This window comes from Oncorhynchus clarkii, chromosome 24, assembly GCF_045791955.1.
Source record: "Oncorhynchus clarkii lewisi isolate Uvic-CL-2024 chromosome 24, UVic_Ocla_1.0, whole genome shotgun sequence".
Lineage (NCBI taxonomy): Eukaryota > Metazoa > Chordata > Actinopteri > Salmoniformes > Salmonidae > Oncorhynchus > Oncorhynchus clarkii.
The window spans coordinates 40752264-40770691 of record NC_092170.1 but is presented as its reverse complement, the minus strand read 5'-3'; the positions used below and the strand labels follow the sequence as shown (position 1 = coordinate 40770691).

General features: G+C 43.8%; 1 protein-coding gene across 1 annotated transcript in view; it reads right to left on the bottom strand.

Moving 5' to 3' along the window:
* LOC139383058 (collagen alpha-1(XXVI) chain-like) overlaps window positions 1-18428 on the bottom strand; it is a 45157-nt gene that overhangs the window by 25225 nt on the left and 1504 nt on the right. The window lies entirely within an intron of this gene.

Here is an 18428-nt window from a genome sequence, read left to right as displayed (position 1 = left end):
CTTTGGTCTCTTGGCCCTCCCACCCTTACAGGAGGGCAGTTCCCGATCAGCCCAGTCAAAGCTCTTTGTCCGGGCACCCCAACGGGGGAACAAGCTTCCCCCTAAAGTCAGGACAGCGGAGTCCCTGCCCATCTTTCAGAAAACATCTGAAACCCTACTTCCTTGAAGACCATCTTAAACTTGAACCCTGGGCTGAATTGAAACAACGGCTGTTGATGACTTTGTAAATGTTATACAGGCATAAATAATATTAGTGATGATACTAAACTGGTAAAACTATGGTGACATTTCATTTGCTCTGTTAAACCTACCCTTTAGAATGACCTTGACAGCAACAATAAATCTATTTCGTTTTTTTTTTTAAAGTGGAGATCTCTCAACAATCATTCTCACAATAGTACATTTGTAGTTGTCAGTGACAAATATCATCGCTAAGGAGGGCAGGGCAAGGGCTTGGTTAAATCACTCGATGGGAGACCAAAGAGTATCTGTAGATAGATACATTCTCCAGTAGGAGGTGCTGCCCAGCCTGTTGTTTTTCTTCTTCTGATAGTGGCTATAATGTTGAAGATCTGACGTCGTTTTATTAAAAAGGTACAAATTCAACATATTTTATACAAGGTTTGTATGTTTAAGATCAAGAGAATGAGCGTTAATATGGTACCATGTGAAGATCCTGCTCTATGATCCACTGCAGATGTAGGATCTTAATTTGATCACCCTGTTGCGGCATAACTTGTATTGTATTTGGGTTTTGAAAAAAGGATTCAGATTTTTTTGTCATTTCCACGTTTACATTTCAGACTTCAACCCTTACAAATGTCCATTACTTATAATCCACATAATAATTCACATTTACTGTTGCTGCAGGATTATTTTCCTGCTGTAGCAAACAGGCTCAAATTAAAATCCTACATCTGTATATAATTACTGAATATGAACCAGGATGTAACAGGCACTATATGATTATGTAAATGATTATGTAAATGAGTCTCTGAAGACAGACTGTAACCTGATCACCATAGATCCTCAGACGGTTGAGTCAAACAACAGAGAGAATATATAGAAGTTCACACACACACACACACACACACACACACACACACACACACACACACACACACACACACACACACACACACACACACACACACACACACACACACACACACACACACACACACAGCTGTGGAAAGTATTTTTCCATTAATATTTCTTGTTGCATAAATACTGTAGGTTCCTGTTGTGCATCATGTGTCTTACGGATAATGTCTTACGGATAATGTCTTACGGATAATGTCTTACGGATAATGTATTACGGATAATGTATTACGTATCATGTATTACGGATAATGTATTACGGATAATGTATTACGGATAATGTATTACGGATCATGTATTACGGATAATGTATTACAGATCATGTATTACAGATACCTAACTATAGAAGTAGGAATAGAGAAACAGGCTGTGGCAATAGGAGGTATGTCCTAATGACGTCATAACCTCACCCGCATCACTTATCAGATACAACGGGTCCTCTAAGTAATATCCACAATCATTACATACACTACAGTGTAGTTCTACAGCCATCTCTTGACTAAATATACATCACTACAGTGTAGTTCTACAGCCATCTCTTGACTAAATATACATCACTATAGTGTAGTTCTACGGCCATCTCTTGACTAAATTTAAATCACTACAGTGTAGTTCTACAGCCATCTCTTGACTAAATATAAATCAGATATTTTATTGTTTATTGAATTTCCCATCCTCTCTTCCAAGATAAACCCCTGTGTGTATAGTACAACATTTCAATGTGTTATACACAGCAGAGTTAGCTGGAGGGCAAGATATGTATAGTGTAAAGATAAACCCCTGTGTGTTATAGTACAACGTTTCTCCAGTTGCTGTTTAATGTCAGTATTTTTTGACCTGCTTGTGAATAATTCAGCATGTTTTAATTTCATGTTTCAACTATGTATTATCTATGCATTGATTAATTCAATACTATTGGATAAATCAGCCGCTGAGCTCTACATTCATTAATACTATTGGATAAAGCAGCCGCCGAGCTCTATATTCATTAATACTATTGGATAAATCAGCCGCTGAGCTCTACATTCATTAATACTATTGGATAAAGCAGCCGCTGAGCTCTATATTCATTCAATACTATTGGATAAAGCAGCCGCTGAGCTCTATATTCATTAATACTATTGGATAAAGCAGCCGCTGAGCTCTATATTCATTAATACTATTGGATAAAGCAGCCGCTGAGCTCTATATTCATTCAATACTATTGGATAAAGCAGCCGCCGAGCTCTATATTCATTAATACTATTGGATAAAGCAGCCGCTGAGCTCTATATTCATTAATACTATTGGATAAAGCAGCCGCCGAGCTCTATATTCATTAATACTATTGGATAAAACAGCCGCTGAGCTCTATATTCATTAATACTATTGGATAAAGCAGCCGCTGAGCTCTATATTCATTAATACTATTGGATAAAACAGCCAACAAGCTCTATATTCATTAATACTATTGGATAAAGCAGCCGCTGAGCTCTATATTCATCAATACTATTGGATAAAGCAGCCGCTGAGCTCTATTGAAGATGCTTGAGGTTCATGGAGCAAGTGCAGTGTGCGTGTGCATGTGAATGTGCGTGTGCATGTGAATGTGCGTGTGCATGTGAATGTGTGTGTGTGTGCGCGCATTGGACCATCCTCTTTGCTAAGGCACGTAGCCCACAAGAGAGACAGACACAGGAAAGAGAATGCTGTCACTTCCCCAAGATACACAGAGGGGTGGGCAGTGTCAGCGAGTGTATCTGGTAGGGTGTCATGTCATAGACAGCCTCCCAGGGCTGGCCGTATCCCAGCAGTCTGTGCTGTGTCTGCCCAGGACCAGCATGTGGTCGGCAATCGCTGGCAACAGGAGCGGGAGGCGCTGAACGCTCTGTGCCCAAACCAGGATGCCAAGGATGCCCAGCTCTCCACAGCGAGACCATACGGAATTTCTCATCCACATGCCAGCCTACTGACCACTCACAACCAAACCTAGACTCCAAAACAGTGTTCTGCAATTCTAGTCCTGATGTCTCACAAGAAGTGCAGGCTTTTGTTACAGCCCAATACTAACAAAGATAATTCAATGAATCAGTTGATTTTCAAGTGCTTGATTGGTTTTCCAAGTGTGCTAGTACTACGGTAATCTCTCGCGGGCAGAAATTTGGCACCATAGATCAGGACTATGGTTATAATATAGCGGCAAGAAAAAGTTTGTGAACCCTTTGGAATTACCTGGATTTCTGCATAAAATGGGGAGGCAGGTAGCCTAGTGGTTAGAGTGTAGAGGAGGCAGGTAGCCTAGTGGTTAGAGTGTAGAGGAGGCAGGTAGCCTAGTGGTTAGAATGTAGAGGAGGCAGGTAGCCTAGTGGTTAGAGTGTAGAGGAGGCAGGTAGCCTAGTGGTTAGAGCGTTGGGCCAGTAACCGAAAAGTTGCTAGATCAAATCCTTCGAGCTGACAAGGTAAAAATATATTGTTCTGCCCCTGAACAAGGCAGTTAACCCACTGTTCCTAGGCCAGTTAACCCACTGTTCCTAGACCAGTTAACCCACTGTTCCTAGACCAGTTAACCCACTGTTCCTAGACCAGTTAACCCACTGTTCCTAGACCAGTTAACCCACTGTTCCTAGACCAGTTAACCCACTGTTCCTAGACCAGTTAACCCACTGTTCCTAGACCAGTTAACCCACTGTTCCTAGACCAGTTAACCCACTGTTCCTAGACCAGTTAACCCACTGTTCCTAGACCAGTTAACCCACTGTTCCTAGACCAGTTAACCCACTGTTCCTAGACCAGTTAACCCCACTGTTCCTAGACCAGTTAACCCACTGTTCCTAGACCAGTTAACCCACTGTTCCTAGACCAGTTAACCCACTGTTCCTAGACCAGTTAACCCACTGTTCCTAGACCAGTTAACCCACTGTTCCTAGACCAGTTAACCCACTGTTCCTAGACCAGTTAACCCACTGTTCCTAGACCAGTTAACCCACTGTTCCTAGACCAGTTAACCCACTGTTCCTAGACCAGTTAACCCACTGTTCCTAGACCGTCATTGTAAATAAGAATTACTTAAAAATCATACAATGTGATTTTCTGGATTTTTGTTTTAGATTCCGTCTCTCACAGTTGAAGTGTACCTATGATTAAAAAAATTACAGCCCTCTACATGCTTTGTAAGTAGGAAAACCTGCAAAATCGGCAGTGTATCGAATACTTGTTCTCCCCACTGTACTATGGTTATATAGATCTATACTATGGTTATATAGATCTATACTATGGTTATATCGATCTATACTATGGTTATATAGATCTATACTATGGTTATATAGATCTATACTATGGTTATATAGATCTACACTATGGTATATACAGTGCCTTGCAAAGGTATTCATCCTCCTTGGTGTTTTTCCTATTTTGTTGCATAACAACCTGTAATTTAAATTGATTTTTTTTGGATTTCATGTAATTGACACAAAATAGTCCAAATTGGTGAAGTTAAATAGAAAAAAAGAAAAAAGTGGTGTATGTATATTGTATGTATTCACCCCCTTTGTGATGAAGCCCCTAAATAAGAACTGGTGCATCCTATTACCTTCAGAAGTCACATAATTAGTTAAATAAAGTCCACCTGTGTGCAATCTAAGTGTCACATGATCTGTCACATGATCTCAGTATATATACATACCTGTTCTGAAAGGCCCCAGAGTCTGCAACACCACTAAGCAAGCCGCACCATGAAGACCAAGGGGCACCATGAAGACCAAGGAGCTCTCCAAACAGGTCAGGGACAAAGTTGTGGAGAAGTACAGATCAGGGTTGGGTTATAAAAAAGGATCAGAAACTTTGAACATCCCACGGAGAACCATTAAATCCATTATAAAAAAATAGAAAAATATGGCACCACAACAAACCTGCCAAGAGAGGGCCGCCTAATTGGACCACTTTAAGCCGTATGCTCCACAGAGCTGGGCTTTACGGAAGAGTGGCCAGAAAAAAATAATCAAACACGTTTGGTGTTCGTCAAAAGGCATGTGGGAGACTCCCCAAACATATGGAAGAAGGTACTCTGGTCAGATGAGACTAAAATGGAGCTTTTTGGCCATCAAGAAAAACGCTTTGTCTGGCACAAACCCAACACCTCGCAGCACCCCAAGAACACCATCCCTACGGTGATAGACGGTGGTGGCAGCATCATGCTGTGGGGATGTTTTTCCATCGGCAGGGACTGGGAAACTGGTCAGAATTGAAGGAATGATGGATGGTGCTAAATACAGGGAAATTCTTGAGGGAACCTGTTTCAGTCTTCCAGAGATTTGAGACTGGAACGGATGTTCACCTTCCAGCAGGACAATGGCATACTGGTAAAGCAACACTCGAGTGGTTTAAGAGGAAACATTTAAATGTCTTGGAATGGCCTAGTCAAAGCCCAGACCTCAATCCAATTGAGAATCTGTGGTATGACTTAAAGATTGCTGTACACCAGCGGAACCCATCCAACTAGAAGGATCTGGAGCAGTATTGCTTGAAGAATGGTCAAAAATCCCAGTGGCTAGATGTACCAAGCTTATAGAGACATACCCCAAGAGACTTGCAGCTGTAATTGCTGCCAAAGGTGGCACTACAAAGTATTGACTTTGGGGGGTGAATAGTTATGCTCACTCAAGTTTTCCGTTTTTTTGTCTTATTTCTTGTTAGTTTCACAAAAAATATTTAGCATCTTCAAAGTGGTAGGCATGTTGTGTAAATCAAATGATACAAACCCCCCAAAAATCTATTTTAATTCCAGGTTGTAAGGCAACAAAATAGGAAAAATGCCAAGGGGTCGAATACTTTCGCAAGCCACTATATATCTATACTATGGTTATATAGATCTACACTATGGTTATATAGATCTATACTATGGTTATATAGATCTACACTATGGTTATATAGATCTATACTATGGTTATATAGATCTACACTGTGGTTATATATATCTATACTATGGTTATATAGATCTATACTATGGTTATATAGATCTACACTATGGTTATATAGATCTATAATATGGTTATATAGATCTATACTATGGTTATATAGATCTATACTATGGTTATATATATATCTATACTATGGGCAACATAGCTAACAAGCGACAATAGTTCTGGTGCTTGGGCTTTTCATCACTGGTTATTTGGACCAATGACGATTTTGCATCTTTCATATTTCGTAAGGGGAGGGGACGTTTGGCCTATAGACTTGCCCATAACATGCAAAGAAAGAGGGTGGAGCTCATCTCTTCATCTTAACGCGTATGAACCCAGAACTTAGAGGTTAGTAGCACGGTATTATATTATAGAGGATGTTATTATAGAGGATGCATCTAAAGCATGCTCAGGACCAAAGCCACCCCCGCTGGGCAAAAACTGGTTGACCCAACGTTGTTTGCCATATCATTTCAACCAATAAATGTAATGTGATGATGTTGAATCAACGTGGAAAACTATTGGATTTGCAAAAAGTCATCTACATAAGGGACTTGTGTATTTTTTTGCCTCACTTTTAACCTAAATCCAAAGACTTGGTGAGATCTTTGGTTGATTTCACATTGAATTCATGCTAGTTGACAACTCAACCAAATGTAAATCAAAACTAGACATGGAAACGACGTCTGTGCCCAGTGGGCAGGCTCTGTAGTGACTGACTGGATGACTGACTTCATCATAATATCTATGGAGTCATTAGAAGGGACCCATCCAGTCACATGACATTACCAGCTCAGCAAGCCAGGGGCTGTCATAACAGGGCCAATGAGACTTGGACGTTCCTTCTCTCATGCTCTCTCTCTCGCTCGCTCGCACACACACACACTCTGTCATTCTCTTATACTCTCAGAATGCAACGGTTCATCAGTTTACAATCCAGACTGCTTCACAGACAAAACATCCACACATCATCAGGACACGACAACTACAGACTGTTGTTCCACACATCATCAGGACACGACAACTACAGACTGTTGATCTACACATCATCAGGACACAACAACTACAGACTGTTGATCCACACATCATCAGGACACGACAACTACAGACTGTTGTTCCACACATTATCAGGACACGACAACTACAGACTGTTGATCCACACATCATCAGGACACGACAACTACAGACTGTTGTTCCACACATCATCTGGCCCAGGACACGAAAACTACAGACTGTTGTTCCACACATCATCAGGACACGACAACTACAGACTGTTGTTCCACACATTATCAGGACACGACAACTACAGACTGTTGTTCCACACATCATCAGGACACGACAACTACAGACTGTTGATCTACACATCATCAGGACACAACAACTACAGACTGTTGATCCACACATCATCAGGACACGACAACTACAGACTGTTGATCCACACATCATCAGGACACGACAACTACAGACTGTTGTTCCACACATCACCAGGACACAACTACAGACTGTTGATCCACACATCATCAGGACACGACAACTACAGACTGTTGTTCCACACATCACCAGGACACAACTACAGACTGTTGATCCACACATCATCAGGACACAACAACTACAGACTGTTGTTCCACACATCATCAGGACACAACTACAGACCGTTGATCCACACATCATCAGGACACGACAACTACAGACTGTTGATCCACACATCATCAGGACACAACGACTACAGACTGTTGATCCACACATCATCAGGACACGACAACTACAGACTGTTGTTCCACACATCATCTGGCCCAGGACACGACAACTACAGACTGTTGTTCCACACATCATCAGGACACAACAACTACAGACTGTTCAGATAGATGCCCTTAGGAAACAGACAAACTGACAGGTCCAGGATCAGGTACGGATCTCCCGAACCGCCTAGGGGTCAATGGTGACTGTCTGGCTTCCGTCTGCTCTCAGAACAGCCATAGGCAGTCACATTACTCATCGTTCCCTCTCACTGTAAGAGTCAAACATTACATCACATGGGGGATATGGTGCTGTTTTATCACTTCAACTGAGAAGAGAGGAAATACAGATTGGAGGAGAGAGGGAGAGAGGGTTGGTAGAGAAGGACAGAGAGAGAGAAATGGAAAGGAGAACCCAGGGAAGGAGAGAAAGCGAGAGCTTAGAGAGGAGGAGAGGAAGGGAGAGCTTAGAGAGGAGGAGAGGAAGGGAGAGCTGAGGGAGGAGGAGAGGAAGGGAGAGCTTAGGGAGGAGGAGAGGAAGGGAGAGCTGAGGGAGGAGGAGAGGAAGGGAGAGCTGAGGGAGGAGGAGAGGAAGGGAGAGCTGGGGGAGGAGGAGGGGAAGGGAGAGCTGAGGTGGGAAGAGAGGAAGGGAGAGCTGAGGGAGGAGGACAGGAAGGGAGAGCTGAGGGAGGAGGAGAGGAAGGGAGAGCTGAGGGAGGAGGAGAGGAAGGGAGAGCTGAGGGAGGAAGACAGGAAGGGAGAGCTGAGGGAGGAAGACAAGAAGGGAGAGCTGAGGGAGGAAGGGAGAGCTGAGGTAGGAAGAGAGGAAGGGAGAGCTGAGGTAGGAAGAGAGGAAGGGAGAGCTGAGGTAGGAAGAGAGGAAGGGAGAGCTGAGGGAGGAAGGGAGAGCTGAGGGAGGAGGAGAGGAAGAGAGAGCTGAGGGGGCAGGAGAGGCGATGAGAGCTAGATAGGAGAGGTGTTGAATAATGGAACTGTTGATACTAAACCCTACAAAACTCTTAGCAAGGATAACCTATAACGTAATAAGTAATACTTGATTGACAGCTGAATAATTCCTCCTAAATGGATGTTAATATTCTTAAAATCCTCCCTCATTTTCACGAAGCTCCTCCTGGGCGTTCAACTGTTAAAAGGATTCAGGTTAGCACATGGGAATATATTAACTAATCGCGTTGGGAGTAGAAAGATCTACTCAGTAAGGTTGTGGTTATGTATGCGGGATGTTGAGAGCTTGTCTATTCAGTAAGTGTTGGTGAAGTGCACTATGTGGAAGTTGTCTTGTCTTGCCAGTAAAGCGACTCCAGGGAAGGTCCTGGCATTGCCTCTAAAGAGCTTCCTCCTCACACAGCCCCATTACCTTGTTAATGTGTGGAGATAGGCATCAAGGTGCTGCTAAGAAAGAGTGGAGAGGGGCCAGGGGCCAACGGCAGCTAAAATACTTCCACATTTCTCCCAAATGTTTCCCATGCCATAATATTTCTACACTACACACACACTGACCCATGTACGCACAAGCAGGAAGCACACAGGGGCAGGAAGCATACACATACATACACATTTTTCCCGCCTCAGCAAGAATCCATTATGGAAACATTGATTGAGAACAAAACGATCAATGGTGGTGTATTTTATAGAGGGGAAGATGAGAGTAGAGAAAATAAGGCTAAAATAAGAGAAGAAGAGAGGAAGGAGAGAAGAGAGAGGAGAGGAGAGAAGAGAAGAGAAGAGAAGAGAAGAGAAGGGAAGAGAAGGGAAGAGGAGAGAAGAGGAGAGAAGAGGAGAGGAGAGAAGAGAAGAGAAGAGAAGAGAAGGGAAGAGAAGGGAAGAGGAGAGAAGAGGAGAGAAGAGGAGAGGAGAGAAGAGGAGAGAAGAGAGGAGGAGAGGAGAAGAGGAGTGAAGAGGAGAAGAGGAGAGAGGAGAAGAGGAGAGAAGAGGAGAAGAGGAGAGAAGAGGAGAGAGGAGGAGAGGAGAAGAGGAGTGAAGAGGAGAGAGGAGGAGAGGAGGAGAGAGGAGGAGAGGAGGAGAGAAGAGGAGAGAAGAGAGAAGAGGAGAAGAGGAGAGAAGAGGAGTGAGGAGGAGAAGAGGAGGAGAGAAGAGAAGAGGAGAGAGGAGGAGAGGAGAAGAGGAGTGAAGAGGAGAGAGGAGGAGAGGAGAGAGGAGGAGAAGAGGAGAGAGGAGGAGAGGAGGAGAGAAGAGGAGAGAAGAGAGAAGAGGAGAAGAGGAGAGAAGAGAAGAGGAGAGAGGAGGAGAAGAGGAGGAGAAGAGGAGAGAAGAGGAGAGAAGAGAGAAGAGGAGAAGAGGAGAGAAGAGAAGAGGAGAGAGGAGGAGAAGAGGAGGAGAAGAGGAGAGAGGAGGAGAGGAGGAGAGAAGAGGAGAGAAGAGAGAAGAGGAGAAGAGGAGAGAAGAGAAGAGGAGAGAGGAGGAGAAGAGGAGGAGAAGAGGAGAGAAGAGGAGAGAGGAGAAGAGGAGAGAAGAGAAGAGGAGAGAGGAGGAGAAGAGGAGAGAAGAGGAGAGAAGAGAGAAGAGGAGAAGAGGAGAGAAGAGAAGAGGAGAGAGGAGGAGAGAAGAGGAGAGAAGAGAGAAGAGGAGAAGAGGAGAGAAGAGAAGAGGAGAGAGGAGGAGAAGAGGAGGAGAAGAGGAGAGAGGAGAAGAGGAGAAGAGGAGAGAAGAGAAGAGGAGAGAAGAGGAGAGAGGAGGAGAAGAGGAGGAGAAGAGGAGAGAAGAGAAGAGGAGAGAAGAGGAGAGAAGAGAAGAGGAGAGAAGAGAAGAGGAGAGAGGAGGAGAAGAGGAGAAAAGGAGAGAAGAGAGAAGAGGAGAAGAGGAGAGAAGAGAAGAGGAGAGAGGAGGAGAGGAGGAGAGAAGAGGAGAGAAGAGAGAAGAGGAGAAGAGGAGAGAAGAGAAGAGGAGAGAGGAGGAGAAGAGGAGGAGAAGAGGAGAGAGGACAACAAGCGAGCAGTTTGATTGATGTATCAGCCAGTCTTCTGAAATATCCAACATGACCCAGCTGCCAGAGGACACACAGACAGGGCTGAGAAAACAACGTATTTTAAAAAAATGTATTAAAAATTGAACCTTTATTTACCTAGGCAAGTCAGTTAAGAACAAATTCTTATTTACAATGACGGCCTACATTTGCCAAACCCCGGACGACATTGGGCCGATTGTGAGCCGCCCTATGGGACTTTGGCCTTCAAAGTTGATTAGTGGGCATAAACAGAAGGTGTCTCACCGATGGCAGTGATCTAGGATCACCTTACCTTCCCAAAACCTTCCCATGACCATTAGAGGGGAGATATGGAAGATTGACTCTAATTTTGGATCTAGGATCACCTTACCTTCCCAAAACCTTCCCATGACCATTAGAGGGGAGATATGGAAGATTGACTCTAATTTTGGATCTAAGATCACCTTACCTTCCCAAAACCTTCCCATGACCATTAGAGGGGAGATATGGAAGATTTACTCTAATTTTGGACGTATAAATTCATGATATGTACTCCTTAATTCTTGAAGAATAGACACAATGGGCACATACTGGTTGAATCAACATTGTTTCCTAGTCATTTCAATTAAAAATTGCCATCTGTGCCCAGTGGGAAGCTTGTTTTAAGCCAATGTTTGTAAACAAGTATATGTAAAAACATGGTTAAAACTATCATGTTGATATCATGGATAGTCAGTCCTCAAAACTATCATGTTGATATCATGGATAGTCAGTCCTCAAAACTATCATGTTGATATCATGGATAGTCAGTCCTCAAAACTATCATGTTGATATCATGGATAGTCAGTCCTCAAAACTATAATGTTGATATCATGGATAGTCAGTCCTCAAAACTATCATGTTGATACCATGGATAGTCAGTCCTCAAAACTATCATGTTGATACCATGGATAGTCAGTCCTCAAAACTATCATGTTGATACCATGGATAGTCAGTCCTCAAAACTATCATGTTGATATCATGGATAGTCAGTCCTCAAAACTATCATGTTGATACCATGGATAGTCAGTTCGTTATTGAGGCCCGGCTACAGCACGTCACACTTATCAGCTCCAGTAGGGTCACTTTCCCACAAAACGAGTGTTGCTTGGGCAGCTTGGGGCAACACCATGGAGCCCTCTGGGATATACAGTATGTAAGGGGCAGGACTGGCATCTCTCTCTCTCCCTCGTTCTCTCTCTCAATTCAATTCAAGGGGCTTTATTGGCATGGGAAACATATGTTAACATTGCCAAAGCAAGTGCAGTAGAAGATCTACAAAAGTGAAGTAAACAATAAAAATGGCTGTATTAACAATGGTGTTTGTTCTTCACTGGTTGCCCTTTTCTTGTGGCAACAGGTCACACATCTTGCTGCTGTGATGGCACACTGTGGTATTTCACCCAGTAGATATGGGAGTTTATCAAAATTGGGTTTGTTTTGGAATTATTTGTGGATCTGTGTAATCTGAGGGAAATATGTGTATCTAATATGGTCATACATTTGGCCGGAGGTTAGGAAGTGCAGCTCAGTTTCCACCTCATTTTGTGGGCAGTGTGCACATAGCCTGTCTTCTCTTGAGAGCCAGGTCTGCCTACGGCGGCCTTTCTCAATAGCAAGGCTATGCTCACTGAGTCTGTACATAGTCAAAGCTTTCCTTAAGTTTGGGTCAGTCACAGTAGTCAGGTATTCTGCCGCTGTGTACTCTCTGTTTAGGGCCAAATAGCATTCTAGTTTGCTCTGTTTTTTTGTTAATTATTTCCAATGTGTCAAGTAATTATCTTTTGTTTTCTCATGATTTGGTGTGTTTGTGTTTGTGAACAGAGCCAAAGAGCCACATTTTTGCAGAATTCTGCATGCAGAGTCTCAATTTCATGTTTGTCCGATTTTGTGAATTCTTGGTTGTTGAGCGGACCTCAGACCTCACAACCATAAAGGGCAATGGGCTCTATGACTGATTCAAGTATTTTTAGACAGATCCTAATTGGTATGTCGAATTGTATGTTCATATTGATGGCATAGAAGGCCCTTCTTGCCTTTTCTCTCAAATATTTCTCTCTCTCTGTCTCTCTCTCTGTCTGACACCGTTGTCTTTCTCTATCAACCCTCTCCTCAAACTCTCTCTTTAATCAGTCTCCCTACATCTCTCCATCACACCCCACACTCCTGAAAGTGGAGCAGACTGTTAGTGACATCACTCCCTCAGTCTGGCAGGTCTACACCTCATCTCACAAAGATTATTGGCCTGTTCCCCCCAGTCCAACTTCTCTCTTTACTGGGCTGGGAGACTAGTGGTCCCCCCAGTCTAACCCCTCTCTTTACTAGGCTGGGAGTCTAGTGCCCCCCCCCAGTCTAATCTCTCTCTTTACTAGGCTGGGAGTCTAGTGGTCCCCCTCCCCAGTCTAACCTCTCTCTTTACTAGGCTGGGAGTCTAGTGGTCCCCCCCCAGTCTAACCTCTCTCTTTACTAGGCTGGGAGTCTAGTGGTCCCCCCCAGTCTAACCTCTCTCTTTACTAGGCTGGGAGTCTAGTGGCCCCCCCCAGTCTAACCTCTCTCTTTACTGGGCTGGGAGACTAGTGGTCCCCCCCAGTCTAACCTCTCTCTTTACTAGGCTGGGAGTCTAGTGGTCCCCCCCAGTCTAACCTCTCTCTTTACTGGGCTGGGAGACTAGTGGTCCCCCCCAGTCTAACCTCTCTCTTTACTAGGCTGGGAGACTAGTGCCCCCCCCCCCAGTCTAACTTCTCTCTTTACTAGGCTGGGAGTCTAGTGGCCCCCCCAGTCTAACATCTCTCTTTATTAGGCTGGGAGTCTAGTGGCCCCCCCCAGTCTAACCTCTCTATTTACTAGGCTGGGAGTCTAGTGGTCCCCCCAGTCTAACCTCGCTGTTTACTAGGCTGTGAGTCTAGTGCCCCCCCCAGTCTAACCTCTCTCTTTACTAGGCTGGGAGTCTAGTGGTCCCCCCAGTCTAACCTCTCTCCTTACTAGGCTGGGAGTCTAGTGGTCCCCCCCGGTCTAACCTCTCTCTTTACTAGGCTGGGAGTCTAGTGGTCCCCCCCCAGTCTAACCTCTCTCTTTACTAGGCTGGGAGTCTAGTGGGCCCCCAGTCTAACCTCTCTCTTTACTAGGCTGTGAGTCTAGTGGCCCCCCCAGTCTAACCTCTCTATTTACTAGGCTGTGAGTCTAGTGGCCCCCCAAGTCTAACCTCTCTATTTACTAGGCTGGGAGTCTAGTGGTCCCCCCCAGTCTAACCTCTCTCTTTACTAGGCTGGGAGTCTAGTGGCCCCCCAGTCTAACCTCTCTCTATACTAGGCTGTGAGTCTAGTGCCCCCCCCCAGTCTAACCTCTCTCTTTACTAGGCTGGGAGTCTAGTGCCCCTCCCCCCCAGTCTAACCTCTCTCTTTACTAGGCTGGGAGTCTAGTGTTCCACCCCCCAGTCTAACCTCTCTCTTTACTAGGCTGGGAGTCTAGTGGCCCCCCAGTCTAACCTCTCTCTATACTAGGCTGTGAGTCTAGTGCCCCCCCCAGTCTAACCTCTCTCTTTACCAGGCTGGGAGTCTAGTGGTCCCCCCCAGTCTAACCTCTCTCTTTACTAGGCTGGGAGTCTAGTGGTCCCCCCCCAGTCTAACCTCTCTCTTTACTAGGCTGGGAGTCTAGTGGTCCCCCCCCAGTCTAACCTCTCTCTTTACTAGGCTGGGAGTCTAGTGGTCCCCCCCAGTTTAATCTCTCTCTTTACTAGGCTGGGAGTCTAGTGGTCCCCCCCAGTCTAATCTCTATCTTTACTAGGCTGGGAGTCTAGTGGTCCCCCCCAGTCTAACCTCTCTCTTTACTAGGCTGGGAGTCTAGTGGTCCCCCCCCCCCCCCCAGTCTAACCTCTCTCTTTACTAGGCTGGGAGTCTAGTGCCCCTCCCCCCCAGTCTAACCTCTCTCTTTACTAGGCTGGGAGTCTAGTGTTCCACCCCCCAGTCTAACCTCTCTCTTTACTAGGCTGCCTCCCGACCGCTTTACAAGAATCTCTACCCTGCGGTTATTTGTTTCATAGAGTTGATTAAAGGCCTGATGAGCAGGTACACAACCACTTAACCACAGCATCCCTTTCAACTTACTTTTATTGTGGAATATGTTCCTAAATGTAATTAAAAAAAAGGCTCACATGTCCCAAACTAAAATAGCTACAGTACTGTAGCAGTATACCAACCAGCAGTATATCACAGCTACAGTACTGTAGCAGTATACCAACCAGCAGTATATCACAGCTACAGTACTGTAGCAGTATGCCAACCAGCAGTATATCACAGCTACAGTACTACAACAGTATACCAACCAGCAGTATACCAACCAGCAGTATATCACAGCTACAGTACTGTAGCAGTATACCAACCAGCAGTATATCACAGCTACAGTACTGTAGCAGTATACCAACCAGCAGTATATCACAGCTACAGTACTGTAGCAGTATACCAACCAGCAGTATATCACAGCTACAGTACTGTAGCAGTATGCCAACCAGCAGTATATCACAGCTACAGTACTGTAGCAGTATACCAACCAGCAGTATATCACAGCTACAGTACTGTAGCAGTATACCAACCAGCAGTATATCACAGCTACAGTACTGTAGCAGTATACCAACCAGCAGTATATCACAGCTACAGTACTGTAGCAGTATACCAACCAGCAGTATATCACAGCTACAGTACTGTAGCAGTATGCCAACCAGCAGTATATCACAGCTACAGTACTGTAGCAGTATACCAACCAGCAGTATATCACAGCTACAGTACTGTAGCAGTATACCAACCAGCAGTATATCACAGCTACAGTACTGTAGCAGTATACCAACCAGCAGTATATCACAGCTACAGTACTGTAGCAGTATACCAACCAGCAGTATATCACAGCTACAGTACTGTAGCAGTATGCCAACCAGCAGTATATCACAGCTACAGTACTGTAGCAGTATACCAACCAGCAGTATATCACAGCTACAGTACTGTAGCAGTATACCAACCAGCAGTATATCACAGCTACAGTACTGTAGCAGTATACCAACCAGCAGTATATCACAGCTACAGTACTGTAGCAGTATGCCAACCAGCAGTATATCACAGCTACAGTACTGTAGCAGTATACCAACCAGCAGTATATCATAGCTACAGTACTGTAGCAGTATACCAACCAGCAGTATATCACAGCTACAGTACTGTAGCAGTATACCAACCAGCAGTATATCACAGCTACAGTACTGTAGCAGTATACCAACCAGCAGTATATCACAGCTACAGTACTGTAGCAGTATACCAACCAGCAGTATATCACAGCTACAGTACTGTAGCAGTATACCAACCAGCAGTATATCATAGCTACAGTACTGCAGCAGTATACCAACCAGCAGTATATCACAGCTACAGTACTGCAGCAGTATACCAACCAGCAGTATATCACAGCTACAGTACTGTAGCAGTATACCAACCAGCAGTATATCATACCTAGCAGTATACCAACCAGCAGTATATCATAGCTAGCAGTATACCATCCAGCAGTATATCACAGCTACAGTACTGTAGCAGTATACCAACCAGCAGCATATCACAGCTACAGTACTGTAGCAGTATACCAACCAGCAGTATATCATACCTAGCAGTATACCAACCAGCAGTATATCATAGCTAGCAGTATACCATCCAGCAGTATATCACAACTACAGTACTGTAGCAGTATACCAACCAGCAGTATATCATGCAGTAGCTTCAATTCTTCACACTATTACTTTTCTCCCTCGTGTGCCAGGAAACGGCTATCTCACAAACTCTGTACTTTTACCTCAGATGTGCCATACTAATGTCGAGTCTGTTACAGTCCCATACAACAGCAACTGGCCAACACCTTTAAAACCCTGATCACATAGAGTACATACAGTACTTTGCTGAACTAAGCTGACTGAGATTACTGAGGTAAAGGATTAAGGCAGAGGGTTGTAACCCGTGGAGGGTAGATGCGAGTAAAAACAGTTTATCCAAAAATGCATTGAAAGTATAAGGGAGCGTTACTTTTCACAAAGATACTTTTTTACCACTACATCACTGATCACATTATACCACATCTTCACCACTACATCACTGATCACATTATACCACATCTTCACCACTACATCACTGATCACATTATACCACATCTTCACCACTACATCACTGATCACATTATACCACATCTTCACCACTACATCACTGATCACATTATACCACATTTTCACCACTACATCACTGATCACATTATACCACATCTTCACCACTACATCACTGATCACATTATACCACATCTTTACCACTACATCACTGATCACATTATACCACATCTTTCTATTTACCACTACATCACTGATCACATTATACCACATCTTCACCACTACATCACTGATCACATTATACCACATCTTCACCACTACATCACTGATCACATTATACCACATCTTCACCACTACATCACTGATCACATTATACCACATCTTCACCACTACATCACTGATCACATTATACCACATCTTCACCACTACATCACTGATCACATTATACCACATCTTCACCACTACATCACTGATCACATTATACCACATCTTCACCACTACATCACTGATCACATTATACCACATCTTCACCACTACATCACTGATCACATTATACCACATCTTCACCACTACATCACTGATCACATTATACCACATCTTTACCACTACATCAATGATCACATTATACTACATCACTGATCACATTATACCACATCTTCACCACTACATCACGGATCACATTATACCACATCTTCACCACTACATCACTGATCACATTATACCACATCTTTCTATTTACCACTACATCACTGATCACATTATACCACATCTTCACCACTACATCACTGATCACATTATACCACATCTTCACCACTACATCACTGATCACATTATACCACATCTTCACCACTACATCACTGATCACATTATACCACATCTTCACCACTACATCACGGATCACATTATACCACATCTTCACCACTACATCACTGATCACATTATACCACATCTTCACCACTACATCACTGATCACATTCTACTACATCACTGATCACATTATACTACATCTTTCTTTTTTACCACTACATCACGGATCACATTATACCACATCTTCACCACTACATCACTGATCACATTATACTACATCTTTCTTTTTTACCACTACATCACGGATCACATTATACCACATCTTCACCACTACATCACTGATCACATTATACTACATCTTTCTTTTTTACCACTACATCACGGATCACATTATACTACATCACTGATCACATTATACCACATCTTCACCACTACATCACTGATCACATTATACCACATCTTCACCACTACATCACTGATCACATTATACCACATCTTCACCACTACATCACTGATCACATTATACCACATCTTCACCACTACATCACTGATCACATTATACTACATCACTGATCACATTATACCACATCTTCACCACTACATCACTGATCACGTTATACTACATCTTTACCACTACATCACGGATCACATTATACCACATCTTCACCACTACATCACTGATCACATTATACCACATCTTCACCACTACATCACTGATC